The sequence below is a fragment of the Rhinolophus sinicus genome, linkage group LG02 (assembly GCF_036562045.2).
Source record: "Rhinolophus sinicus isolate RSC01 linkage group LG02, ASM3656204v1, whole genome shotgun sequence".
Taxonomy (NCBI): domain Eukaryota; kingdom Metazoa; phylum Chordata; class Mammalia; order Chiroptera; family Rhinolophidae; genus Rhinolophus; species Rhinolophus sinicus.
The window spans coordinates 47,253,399-47,266,565 of NC_133752.1; the positions used below are offsets into that span (position 1 = coordinate 47,253,399).

Here is a 13,167-nt window from a genome sequence, read left to right on the forward strand (position 1 = left end):
ACTCCTTCAAGGGGTGTTTGGAAAAAATGTAGGAGTGTTTGTGTTTTCACAATAAATGGGGGGAGTTATTGGCATTTAAGGGCAAGGCCTGGGAAAACTAAATAAAGCAAAGCAAGGGATGATAAACATTTGTCCCTCACCAAATGCCAAAGACTCTTCTATGTTGAGGACCTCATCCCATTTTGACATTTCTTTAAAATTAATGGTCTTTCCAGTTCAGGCTCTGAGTTCACCTTTTGACTTTTACCAGAAACCATGCTGACTTCATGGATCTCTATCTCTCAGAGTTGACAGATGTGTCATTCCTCTGTGTGCTCAAAGAACACTGGTTTCTCACTCTCTCTACTTTATGGACTGTGATAAAGAACATACTGTGTAGTCAACATACCTGTTCTTCTTAGTTTGTTGTCTGTTGTTGTTGTTTTTTCAGTATAGTAGATAAATCTGACCGACACAGTATACTTCACACAGAACATCTTGGAAGTGTTTTTAACTATTGTTTTATGCAACCTTCCACCTCTCTCCACCATAACTCTTACCATCTCTTTCTTTCTTTTACCCATTCATTCTTCAAGCATAAATAATAAGCACTGGCTCTGAGTAAGATACTGCGTGAGGCCCCATGGAGGGATATTACATACAATGATAATCAGATCTCCTTTCTGTGATGGTCAGATTTACCCTGTTTTAGCTTTCACTATTTTTTCCCTTGTTCTCTCTGATAACTTCCCCCAACTTTATCCTTTTGCCTGATACAGAAAAAAATTCACTCAACCACAAAATCATAGCTATCCTATTTGCAAAAAGATTTCTATTCACAATCTATACTGATTAGCTTTTTGATTATTCCCTCTACTACAGACAAGCCCATATACATATTTTATCATTTTAACCTCAAAGTACGTGACTTATAATAATATTACAGATGTAAAAACTGAGGCTTAAAAGGTTAAACGATTCCTGTAGTCAAACAACTCGTTCATAGATTTCAAAACAGGTCTAGCTGATCCTAGTGCCTGAGTTTTTAATGAATATAAATATTCCTGATAATTAAAATCACCTTTTTTCTGTAACTGCCAGTGAACTTTATATGCCCTACTTTCAAATTTTAGCATAGACACATTTGGCAGTCATTCTCAGTGCCTTGACTAAATTCTCCATGACCGTTTTAGAAACTGGTTGTACCTTCCAAGTTTCTATTAAAAATAAACCAAAAAAAAAAAAAAAAAGAATGCTTAAAACTTTTCTGGGTTTCTTAACTAATACAAATCCACAGAGCAGAAGTTCCAAATATAACTAGGTAGTCCTCTGTGATTTTTCAATGTCTGCAGGCTTTTGAAGTGCTGTGGATTTGCTTTAATCTGTTACTAGGAACATTGCACATTGCTCCAAACAGCCTGTCAGTCTAAGAATCCTAGCGTGAATGACATAAGTGTTTCTTTTATCTAGGTCAGAGGATGGTGTGAGGTGGTATAAGAGGTAATGAGAGGGGAGGAATTCCAGGATAAAGAAATTAACTAGAGGAATAGGAAGTGAAAAACAGGAAAGAATCCAGCAACCCTAAAAAAAAACTTTCTTGCTCCCCACCAAGCACACGCCCTTTGAGAGCTTTTGGAATCAGTTCAATCTAGTCTGAGAACAATTCAGAAGGTCCAGCACACCCTTGACAGAGTCTCATTCCCTTGTCATAGCACTGGAAATCATAAATCAGAAACTTGCAGATACCAGAGAGTGACGGCATTTTGAGGCCTCAGTTAAGTGTCAGGTTTAGGAATCAGAAGAGTTAAGAGTAAGAAATCAATCTACAGTTTTCCCCTAATACTCATCTGGCCTCAGGATAAAACACAAAGCATCAGCTTTGAATTAAAAAAGAAATGAGTCAGATGGGTACTAAACTTACCAGGGTGATCACTTCATAAGTCATACAAATGTCTAACCACTATGTTAGACATTTAAAACTAATATAATATTGTATTTCAACTGTAATTTAAAAATTTGTAAGTAAGTTAAGAAAAGCTAAAGGAAACATAGACATAGTTTCACATAAAAAGTTTTAAAAATTTGAAAAGAAATGAGTGATTGCTACTTAGATCTTCTTTGCTTGCCTTTATGTCAGAAGCTTGAGTGCCTGAAAGACATAGAGGATGATGGGGCAGATGGTATAAAGAAAGAAGGACTTTTGACACCTCTATTCTGCTATGGTAACTGCCGTGATTGCCACCAAGAGTAGGCACCCCTCAAGCTGCAGGATGCTATTTCCTCTCCTGTCCCTCCTGGCTGCTTAGTGCCATGGTGGGTATGGCACCTCCGCTGGTCAAGTTAGCCCACCAAAGCACATGGTTTCATATCTTACACCTGAATTTTCAACTTCTCTAGAATTTATTTTAGTGTAAGGGATAAACCTTTTTATTCTATGGCTATCTAGTTGTACTAATACCTATTGTAGATTCAAAAATCTTTCTCCCCCCTGTTTCAAAATTCCATCTTTATTATCCACTAAATTCCTGTGGAGAAGAAACTTCAGTAACTAAAATGGAGACTCTAAAAAGGGAGAGTTAAAAATTCCATTTCCATTGAAACACCACGTGTATGCTTTCTCCTTTCATAAACGTTTGGAAACAAAACGGAGAAACAATGAAAAACACCATAATGCTGAGGTTTCTTCTTCCTGGATGATGGATTAATTTCCATCATGTTGATATATTCTAATTTTATAAATTATCCTATTCAGCTATTAAAAATTCTTTGATTCCTCTGTGCATTGCTACTGACTTGAGGAGTGGGGGACATTATGAATTGCTGCTCCATTTATGCATGTTCCTTGCTACATCTCCTGTTTGCTTATAAGGGTAGGGTTGTTTATATTGTTAAATGATAGAAGATTCAGTTTTTGTTTGAGCAGAATAATCAACATATTTTACTTTTCTGAATTTCTTTAACAGGAAGGGCAGACTAAAAACAGTGTAAAAGACTCTTAAGGAATGCGAAGAAAATTATGTTTGGTTGATTTAATCATTTATGTGTTTATTTAGCAATTATTTATTAACTAGGTGCGTGCCAGAAGATGATTCCAACCAAAGGTGAATGGTGAATGTGCAAAGAGAAAATTCCTTTGATAATTCTAGGGTAAGTGAGGGTTTTACCAGAACCCTAATGGGGAAGCATTTAGTCTCTAAATCAAATAACACAAACCTGTGTGGGACAAGTAAAATGTACGTAATTATTCAGCAAAGAGAATTCATTGATTTTCAACTTTTTTGGTGTTTTAAAGCATTGAATTTAAAAATGAAAAACAAATGAAACAAATTCCTTTCTTGAACTCACTAGGAGGGGTACCTGAATGAATGTGGTACATTGGTTATAAGAGATTGTTGTCCATAGTGGACTCACCAGGTGAATACCACGCTTGGCAAAATGACGCTAAGTATTCTATTCCTGTTTGGGTGTTAATTTGTATTAGTCATGCCTTTTTATTTTATGCATTTCTGATGCTTTGACATCTTGGGTTTTGCTGACCCTGGAGGGACTGCCCCTCCCAAGGCTAGCCAATGCCTAAAGATAGTAGAGCCTCACCCAGGAGCCATGCCTTTCATATGCAAAGAAACCAACCTAGAGCCCATGCCCCAACAGCTTTCTCTGGCTCTCACAAGGCTCTCACACTCTGGACCACTACTTGACTGCCCTAAACACCCCAGAGCCAGGTACTCAGAGACTAGAAATAGCCCTTAAGGTCTTAGAGCCTGATGAAATTATTCAAACTGGCAAATCCTAAGCCTTACCTGTCTTACCCTGCCTTACCTTGTCCTTCCCAAGGAAACCACAATAAAGGTGCTTACCCATGTTTGCTCCTCTCTCCCCCTGCCTCCTGACCAACCCCGGTGCTTCCTCATGTGCCTCTCTCCCACATGGCATGGCATGACATGTCTCCTCCTCTTGGAAACTGTGACTAACAAACTGCCTTTCCAATGGAAAACATCTCCTGATCTGTTGGTCTCACTATACCTGAATAATAATAAAACCGACGTTTAAAAACGCAGTTCTTACATAAACTTCTAAAGAAGATACTTCTTACAGCTACAAAATAATCCCTATTAATACAGTGATATGTGTTCTTATAAGAGTTATCAGTCAATGAAACTCATTCTACAAGAGAACAGGACTTAGAAAACACAAAGCCTCCAATGTGTTTTATACTTTATCATCAAAATAGTCAAAGCATGCTGACTGATCTTCACAATATTCTATCAGAAGAGTACATATAAAAGTATCTTTTTATTTTTTTGGAACAGAAGTCTTGAACTTTCCCTTAAGCTCCAATATGCCTATACTAGGAAACTTTGCAATAATTTCCAATTGATGGTTTCTTGGCCATTAGAAATATTTGGAAGTTGTCTTGAAGTGATTATTTGAATTATATATTTATGAGAATAGTTTGGCTATTAAAATGTAAAGAGTTTAATTGGCTATTGGTATTTGTTAAAATGTATTAATTGTGTGAGGTAGGAGGCCCTGGGTAGACAATGGAATCAGATTTAAAGTCTGTCTGAAAAGACATAATTTAAGGTTTAAAAAGCAGGGATTGTATTGGTTATAAAAATAAATATTTGAGATAAGTTACTTTGGTGGATACTTCCTGTGGTGGCCAAGGACGGCAGGCAGGTGCAATCTGGGCCCATCTTCTAAAAACCAGACTCTACCCATTCCATTAACTTAGACAACACACTGGACTCAAAACAAATGAGGCAGACCTCTTGAGGAGACTTGTAGAAAATGTTTTTAGTCTCTGTCTCCAATGGAGAATCATCTGCTGCCATCTGCTCCTACCCAGCTGCCAAGTTCTCGCAGCCCAGGGCTCTACTAAGGAGCCCAGTGACTGGCCTCAAAGGGACATTCTACCAGAGGAACAGTCATATCACACACCCTGCCTTCCATGTGTCTTGTCTCCAAGTCACCCAGGCCTGCCATTAGTACACTGGAAGTTATAGTTGTGTGAGCGCTCATTACTTCATGGGAATCTACACTATTTGGGAGGAGTTAGTAGGCAAAATAACACTTAATTACTTTAATGCTAAGGTAAAGAAACAAAAACAGCTGATACCACTTTAAGCCAAGCCCATGTACTGCAATCATGTTTAATCTCAATTTATCAAAAGTCTTTGTGAAAGTGTAACTATGTCAGTATGTGTAAACAATTGTTGATAAAGGTTTCCAAGCCTAGTTAGAGAGTAAACGAATAAGAAAGCATGAGCAGCAGAAATGCTAGGCATGACACACAAGGTCATTCCCTGCCTGGCAGCCATTTATCCCATTCTTTCCCACTAATAACCCTAATTTCCTGCTCATAGAGGGGACAGTGATCTCTTGATCTCAAGGGGGTGGGTTTCTCCCCACCCAGTCCCAGGAGATAAACTATAATTGCTTTCTTGCCCAGGGTGAACAGATTGAGTGTACGTCTAAAGGAAGAAGGTTTAGTAAATTAAGGACTTAGTATATTTAAACTCTAGACTAAAGTATAACGCTGAAAGAAGAAAGAGAGGGAGCAAGAACACAATGTGTTAACAAGTTTAAGCTTTTTAAAAAATTAGGGATACTTACCAAATATATGAATAAAGGCGAACCTTTTTTTTTTTTTTTTTAACTAGGAGAGTTTAATCACATGGAAATAAATGTGTTTGAACAGACTGGCATGTGCTTTAAGGTCAGTACGTATAATCTCTAAACCTTCTTAAACCTCTTTGCGTGTCACAGTAAGCCAGTTATCTAAAGAATAAATGCAGACTCTATTCAAGGCTTTTCTTGGCTGTTTACACTGACTGTGTTTCATCAAATAGATGAGTAAGTTTCTGGTCTTTTTGTATGGAAGGTAATCATGGGGACAGATGGGCACCACATTTGAACACATTGGGCTGCAATCATCATAGAGATGCACATCCTCTTGTGTTTATAAAACAGTGTTAAGAGGCTCTCCATCACATATTTTCAGTCATGGTGATAAAGTCATGTTAAACCATTTTAAAGAAGTAGCCAAATTTTAGATCTTGGAAGCAGAAAAGCCAAGCTAGTGTAGATTCCAATATAGAAAGACCAATTATCAATTTTTTGTACACCCCAAGTTCCCTACCTATCAAAGGAAACTATTGCTATTCTTCACTCCCAAAGAAAGCATGACAATGTGAGAGTCAGGTATTTTCTGCTCACATCTACAGTGTTCTAACAGAGTCTGAAAGCAAGAAACTGTGAAGAGTGTGCAAGGAACTTAGCAGTCCATGTGTATGTAGAAACAGGTGACATTCTAGTTAAGAATATTAGACTCTTCTTTCTAAACTGACATAATTCAAAAGTAGAATGAATGATTTTGATGTTGTATGTTAGTTTGTTAAGTGTTTTGAACAATTTCGGTGTTCACTGCATTTTAATATAATTTATTTTACTCTATTAGTTTTCAAAGTCTACCCAAATGGAGACCAATTTTAAACAAAATTTTAACATTTACGTTTTTAAAAATTCTAGTTTTGTCAATCTCAGCAACAGAATTCAAATTAATTTAGACAGATAAGTACATTCCATCGGTTGACAACGTATTTTATTGAGAATTTTTGCTCTTGGCTTCATTTCTGCTGACTCTGAATTTCCTTAAATATGCTATTGTTCTTTCATTAGACTTAAATATTTGAGCAGTTTACGTACTTTTTGATATTCCATCGCAATCATTCCTCATTTTAACGTACTATCTTTTTCCTTCACTTAAAAATTTGGTAGCTTTTCTAACTTTTTATTACCCTATTTATACAATACCAAATTCCCACACATTTCCCTTTTCTAGGCATGTGTTTCATGAATACAAATCTCCTATATATTTATTTAGATGCAACAATACAATGTATTTCCTTCATATTTTGTATAGGTTCGGTTGAGTAGCTAACACACAAAGCTGGTGCAAGATTAAGGCCTGGCAGTTTACCCAGAGCATATGCAGAATTCCTGCTGTACTGACTGTGAGTACACACCCATGTCCCCACATGACTAGTGCACACTGCACTGCACTGCCCTTGTGTACACAAAATGTGAAGCTCCAAAATTCAAGTAAGCCGATAACAAAAGCTTTATACGCTGATTAAGTTATTTGTAAGTACATCAAAATATAATATTGTTTTCTTTTAGTTCTCATTTTTTCGTTTCTTTTTTTGTTTTTAACACACACACACACACACACACACACACACACACACACACATACACACACCATTTAATGGCCAAGCACAAGTTTTCATTTTGGCAAGCAAAAATACAGGAAATTCCCATGTTACTTTTATCACCAGATCAGACCCTTAGGCACTCTGCTCTCTCCAAAGTTTTAACCACTAAAATGTGGGTGAAGTAAAGAATACACTGCAGCAAGTACTCCAAAAAAATAGCAATTCAGATTTGTATCTGAAGCAGTTTCCACATGCTTTCAAATCAGCACTGGGATTTTGTATATGAACAGCTATATCATTTGGCAGTAGCAATTAACGAAAGAATCCAAGAAAACAGCACCAAACTGATCACATTTCAGCATAAGAACAGCACTATATCCAATTAGTTGCCACGATTTGACACCATGGAGAGCTGAATAGATCGTGACAGAAAACAAGGGCATAAATAAAACCATACACAGTCCAGGTCCTGAATTTGTGGTGATATAAATATCCCCAAATCATGACAAACAATCAACAGCAATACCTGGCAATTTGTCTCCAAATTAACGAAAAACACCCAGCTCTCACCTTGCACAAACACACACTTCAGTGGTCAGTGACAAATGCAGGCTGCACTTGCAGGCTGGGAGAGAGAGCAGCTGCTCCGACCTACGCTGCTTAAAGCACATTCTAGCCCAGCCAGCTCGGGTCCTACCCTCTCTAACTGTGGGTTCGCTGCAGTTACTCCCATGACTCCATCACCCAGGAATGGAAACCACTGCTCTCTCTCCAGCACTAGTGGGCTCCCCAGCAACTAGGCTCAGGTAAAAAACGCTGAGTCCTGCAAGGTCACCACAAGGTGAAATGGGCAAAAAAGGGGTATACAGGGAAGAGAAGGAACCATCAAGGAAAGACCCTAAACTCCAGACACCTTGCTTTTCAAGACATTCTTAACTCCATAAATCAGAGCTGTGACAATAGTCAGAGAAGCAGTAAATCTGAGAATCCCTAAATGGCACTGAGCCAACCAGCAACCCCAGGCACACTCTTTAAGCACTAGCGCTAGCGTTCTCTCTCTCTCTCTCTCTCTCTCTCTCTCTCTCTCTCTCTCTCTCTCTCTCTCACACACAGTAGCTATTTTAATTGCCCAGACATCCTTCTTAAGCCAGAAAAATTTTGCATACCCCTTTCCAGGTAACAAGGCTTAAAGAAATGTCTTAGAAAATTCAAGTAATTGCCAAAATCAAAATAAAATAATTCTTTTACGAGCAAAATCATTTCTGGTCCATAAACTATTTCATATTAATGAAGCTTGCTTTTTGTACACATAGTAGAACTATGCATCCCCCCCTTATAAAAAAGACAGTAAAAGTGTACTTATTTCAGATGACTGGCAGAATCAATTAAAATTTCTAATAAAAATTCCTACCATCTTTTTCAAGATTAGTCTTGACTATTTCACATTTTACTGTGGAGAGGTTTCAAGAAGGCATTTCTTGCCTAAAATATAATCATTCTGCATGTATATGTTATAGACAGATATGAACATGTTTATAAATTTTTCCCTGTAGTGTCTCTCTAGGGTCTTATTTTCCATATTTTGGTTTTCCTATGAGAAGTGTGAAAGTAACAATTTTTAAGTTTGTAAGTACATTATAAAACATTTCTCTTAGCTTATATTTTTTTCTTATAGGTATATAATTATTTACTGAAGTTTAGATCAATAGCTTTAACAGGAAATTATTCTCACTCTTAAGCCACTTTCCTCTTCCCTCCTTCTCCATCCAGCCAACCACCAATGTTCCCAGCTCTGGGACTTGAGCAATTTATCGAACCTCCTAGGCATCAGTTTTGTTACCTGTAAAATGAGGATTTGTTACTAGGGTCTGCTTTGTCCGCCTCCTGGGTTGGTGTGAGAGTGAAATGGGACAATGTATAGAAGAAAATGCTTTGTAAATGGTAGTATGCCAGAAAAGAAATGTACTTATTGCATTTTCCTGCCTTGGATTGTCCCAGTTAGTACTGGGACTAGTGAATTACTTTCTGTGTTTTCAAGGAGGATTCCTTGGGCTTCCCAAGAAAGTGTTTGTTTCAAGTGGGCTATAAATAGAATTCAGGATTTTATTGAACTGCTGTCCTCCTCGTGGCTGGTCTTGATGACAGAGAGCACATGGCCAGAGTTAGTTAACAGTGAGCGACAGGAACTCTGAGCTCCTCAGTCTCTGAGGCAGAGCAACACCAGCTGAAACCCTGACAGAGAATGCTCATGTGCTTGGCTGGTGTCACAGTTTGTCTGGTGTCCTGCTGTCCTCCTGTGTTTGAGGGGGCTCCCCCAGGGGATTAATGAAGGGGAAAGGTTGGGGATGGAATGCTGAGTTTGCTGCTGAGTTAATTCAGTAGCAAATGCTTCTGGGCCTTCATATTAATGTTCCTACAATTATGTACCCATTATTTAGAGATTAGGTTGTTGGGGGGTGGGGACCAAGATAAGGGAGACCAGTGGGGAACAGGAAAGGGATGAACAATGTGAGTACCTGTCTCATGAGACACACAGGGCTGGGAGTTTCATGAATATTATCTCAGTTAATACAGTAACCCTGCGAGGTAGCTGGTATTATTTCTATGTCATAGATGAGGATAATTAGCCTGCACACTTACCACTGAGCAGTGGAGCTCAAATTACAGTCAAGGTCAGCATGGCCTAGAGTCCCATATTTGGAGTAAATTTGTTAAGTTACAACTTTCCCAGAAAGAAAATGAAAGAAAGTTTAAATAGTGGGGGTAGGAAAAAACACAATTACCAAGAAAACTCCATAAGGGTATTGAGTAGGCACACGAACTTATGTAAAGAGTGCAGACATTTTCAGAAAAACGTATTTTGATTTTTTTAAACAATGAAGTCATTGTAGGATACAGAAAAAACAAAACAAAAAAACCACAATTTTGTTAAACATGCCAATAATTCTTTTTTAAAATTTTGTTCTGCCTGTCTTCAAATTGAAGACATTCAGAGGTCGTTCTCTATAGCCAAATACCACTCCGTTTATCAGCCTACACTCAATGCATTATTTTAATTTGTTTAAATTACTAGATCCAGCATCAATGCCCTCAAAGAAGCAAGGGACTCTCTTACCCTTAAATGTAGCAATAAAGACATTTTTTTAAAACTGTAGTTTGGAGTACAGTAGAAGAGTCATGTTGATAAACTGCTGGGTCCTTTCTACCAACTTTACTTAAAGCTAGAGGCAGAGTCTGAACTGTAATCCTATGTGGTATATGTTTCTACTCTCCCCTTTTTAAGTGGCATTCCCAGCTGTAAAAGAAACCTTGAAATTGTATCTGCAAGCCAGCAGACCAATTCATAGCAAATCCTCTATTTCTGCCTTACATCCTCTTTTCCCATATTTTTGCAATCTCTTCTGAGAATGCCACTGTTTGATTATACCTTGCCTCTGCTTTTCACATTCCCATCTGTAAAGTGCACCATCCGAAATCCCTTCATAAAACCAGCCTTCTCACCCTCCCCAAATCTATCCTTAGAGGAAAACTATCAAATTGGAAGGCTTGCAGATAGATTCAATTTGTTTCAGATATTTTTATTAAAGAGAGAAATATAACTGGACCACTAGGTTAGTAATAAGTCAAAATAAATAGTGAGGAGAAAGAATAAATGAAGATACTTTCATTTCAATTTTTCAAGTTAAATTGTGAATACAAAAAAACGAAACACTAACAGCATCCTAAACAACAAATAACTCCTCATAAAAGAAGGTGAGGGTCCTTCAGCTGTTTGGTGTTCAATTCACTGCTACTTTTGCTTAGAATATGCATTTTGACACTTACTGTAACCCACTTGTTCTAGTGGCATCATAATTAACCAAAGAGCAAGTAAAATAAAAAGAGTCAATCCATTGTGAAGCCTGTAATGACATACATAACATATGGCAAAGTGAAGATGCTTTTTCTCATTTCCAAATCCATTTTAATTCTGAATAAAGAAAGGGTAAAAAAATGACCATAGTCAGAATTATATGTTTTTTAAAAATTAGGAACTATTATAGTAAGCTTTCAATTATCTCTCAGGTGAGAAATAATAGAAATGAAAACAGTTTTTGGCACTTTCTTCAAATTATTATACTGTCCCATTAAGATATTTTGTTTTTCAAACACTACAACTAGTGTTTCACAGAGCATAATTCCACATGTTAAATAACAGCATATAGCTTCCTCCCTTTCTTGGTTTCAGAACTTTCATTTCTTCTGTTGGATTTTGAGATCCTCACCTTAGAAACACGCATTGAAAAGAAACTTGCCTTAGACTTGGAAACAACCAAAATGCCCATCGGTAGATGACTGGATTAAGAAACTGTGGTCCATTTATACAATGGAGTATTACTCAGCTATAAAAAAGGATGAAATCTTACCATTTGCAACAATATAGATGGAGCTAGAGAACATTATGCTAAGTGAAATAAGTCAGTCGGAGAAAGACAAATACCATATGATCTCACTTATATGTGGAATCTAAAGAACTGAATAAATGAGCAAAGTAAACAGAAATAGTCTCAGAGATACAGAGGAAAAATTGATGGTTGCTAGATGGGAGGCAGGTGGGGATGAAGGAGAGGGGAAGGGATTAGACAGCAAAAATTGGTAACTACAATATTGCCAAGGGGATATGAAAGACAGTTTGGGAATATAATCTATAATGTTGTAAAGATTTGGTAGGGTGTCAGATGGGCACATGTCTCATTAGGGAGACCATTTCATGGATGGTGTAGATGCTTGACCACTGCACTGTACACATGAAGCTGAAGCTGAATAATGTTATATGTCAACTATAATTTTATTTATATATAGTCACGGGATATGGAGTGCAGCATAGAGAATAGAGTCAATGGAATTGTAATAGATATATACGATATCAGAGGGGCAATAGATTGGGGGGAGGGGGTTATCACTTTGTGAGGGGTGAAATGTCTAACTAGTACATTGTTTTGTACACCTGAAACTAATAATAAAAAAAAAAAAAGGAAAGAAAAGCAACTTGAATTGAAGTTGAAATGTATGAAGAAGAAAGTGTGTGGAAGCATGGCTTGACATTAGTGAGAGGTGAAGACAGTAAATAAGATGTTTTGGTTTTTTGTTTGGTTCTTTTACCTAGCCCACTGATGATACATTCTTGATGACTCCTAGGGTAATGTTTACCGTCACACAGATATTCAAGGAGGTGCAGACTGCAGTCCTTTGAACCTTTCCACTTAGGGTGAACTGGCTTCAGGGATGAGTAGGATGGAGTTGTTTCTAGTTTGTAATCTGATGAGAAAAAATATTTTTCTAACACATTTTTCCCTGCCACTCCCTTCAATTTGATGCCTTTTTTTAGGGCTAGAATCTGCTCCACATGAGAATATTAGTCACGAGAAGCAAATATTGTTAAAACACTGAAGGTCATTTAGGGAAAACTAGTAATCCAAAATGTGGAAGCTTTTAGCTTCTCATTTTGTGTGGATGCTTAAAGATATTTATATGATCTATATATAAATAAAATAAAATTGAACACCTCCTAAGCAGTCATAAGTTACTGTATTTTTAAATATAATTTTGTTTTTTACTGGATGACATTTTTTTTTCCTGGATACAAAAAGATCTACTAATGGTTTTTCTACTCTAAAATGTGAGGAACCACTGTCCTGGTTTTACTGAAAGCTTTCCTAAACACATTCAAGTGGTTTAAGAGCATAAATAAAGGGGAAGGGGGGGACCTGAATACGATCACTTTGTGAATGCAGGGGAAGGAATTTTGGGGCATTTAAAGTTATTTAAAAATGCGCACTCAAGATCATGGGAGATATTTGAAATGTCTGTAAAAATGCAATCTTACAGTACAATTGTCACCCCTCAGAGCATGACAGGACGTGTAGTCAGGTCATCTGCAGAAAGAGCTCTCGGCCACCTGGCAGGCTGAGCCTGGTGATTACAGCCTCAG

General features: G+C 37.4%; 1 protein-coding gene across 5 annotated transcripts in view; it reads right to left on the bottom strand.

The window, feature by feature from the left end:
* ARHGAP24 (Rho GTPase activating protein 24) overlaps positions 1-13,167 on the bottom strand; it is a 697,105-nt gene that overhangs the window by 138,681 nt on the left and 545,257 nt on the right. The window contains exon 1 of one of the 5 annotated variants that reach the window (XM_019731292.2): positions 7,767-7,924. The exons of the other annotated variants lie outside the window; for them this stretch is intronic. The gene's annotated coding sequence lies outside the window, so the exon portion shown is untranslated. Of the gene's footprint in view, positions 1-7,766; positions 7,925-13,167 lie in introns of those variants that run through there. 5 annotated transcript variants of the gene reach the window in all.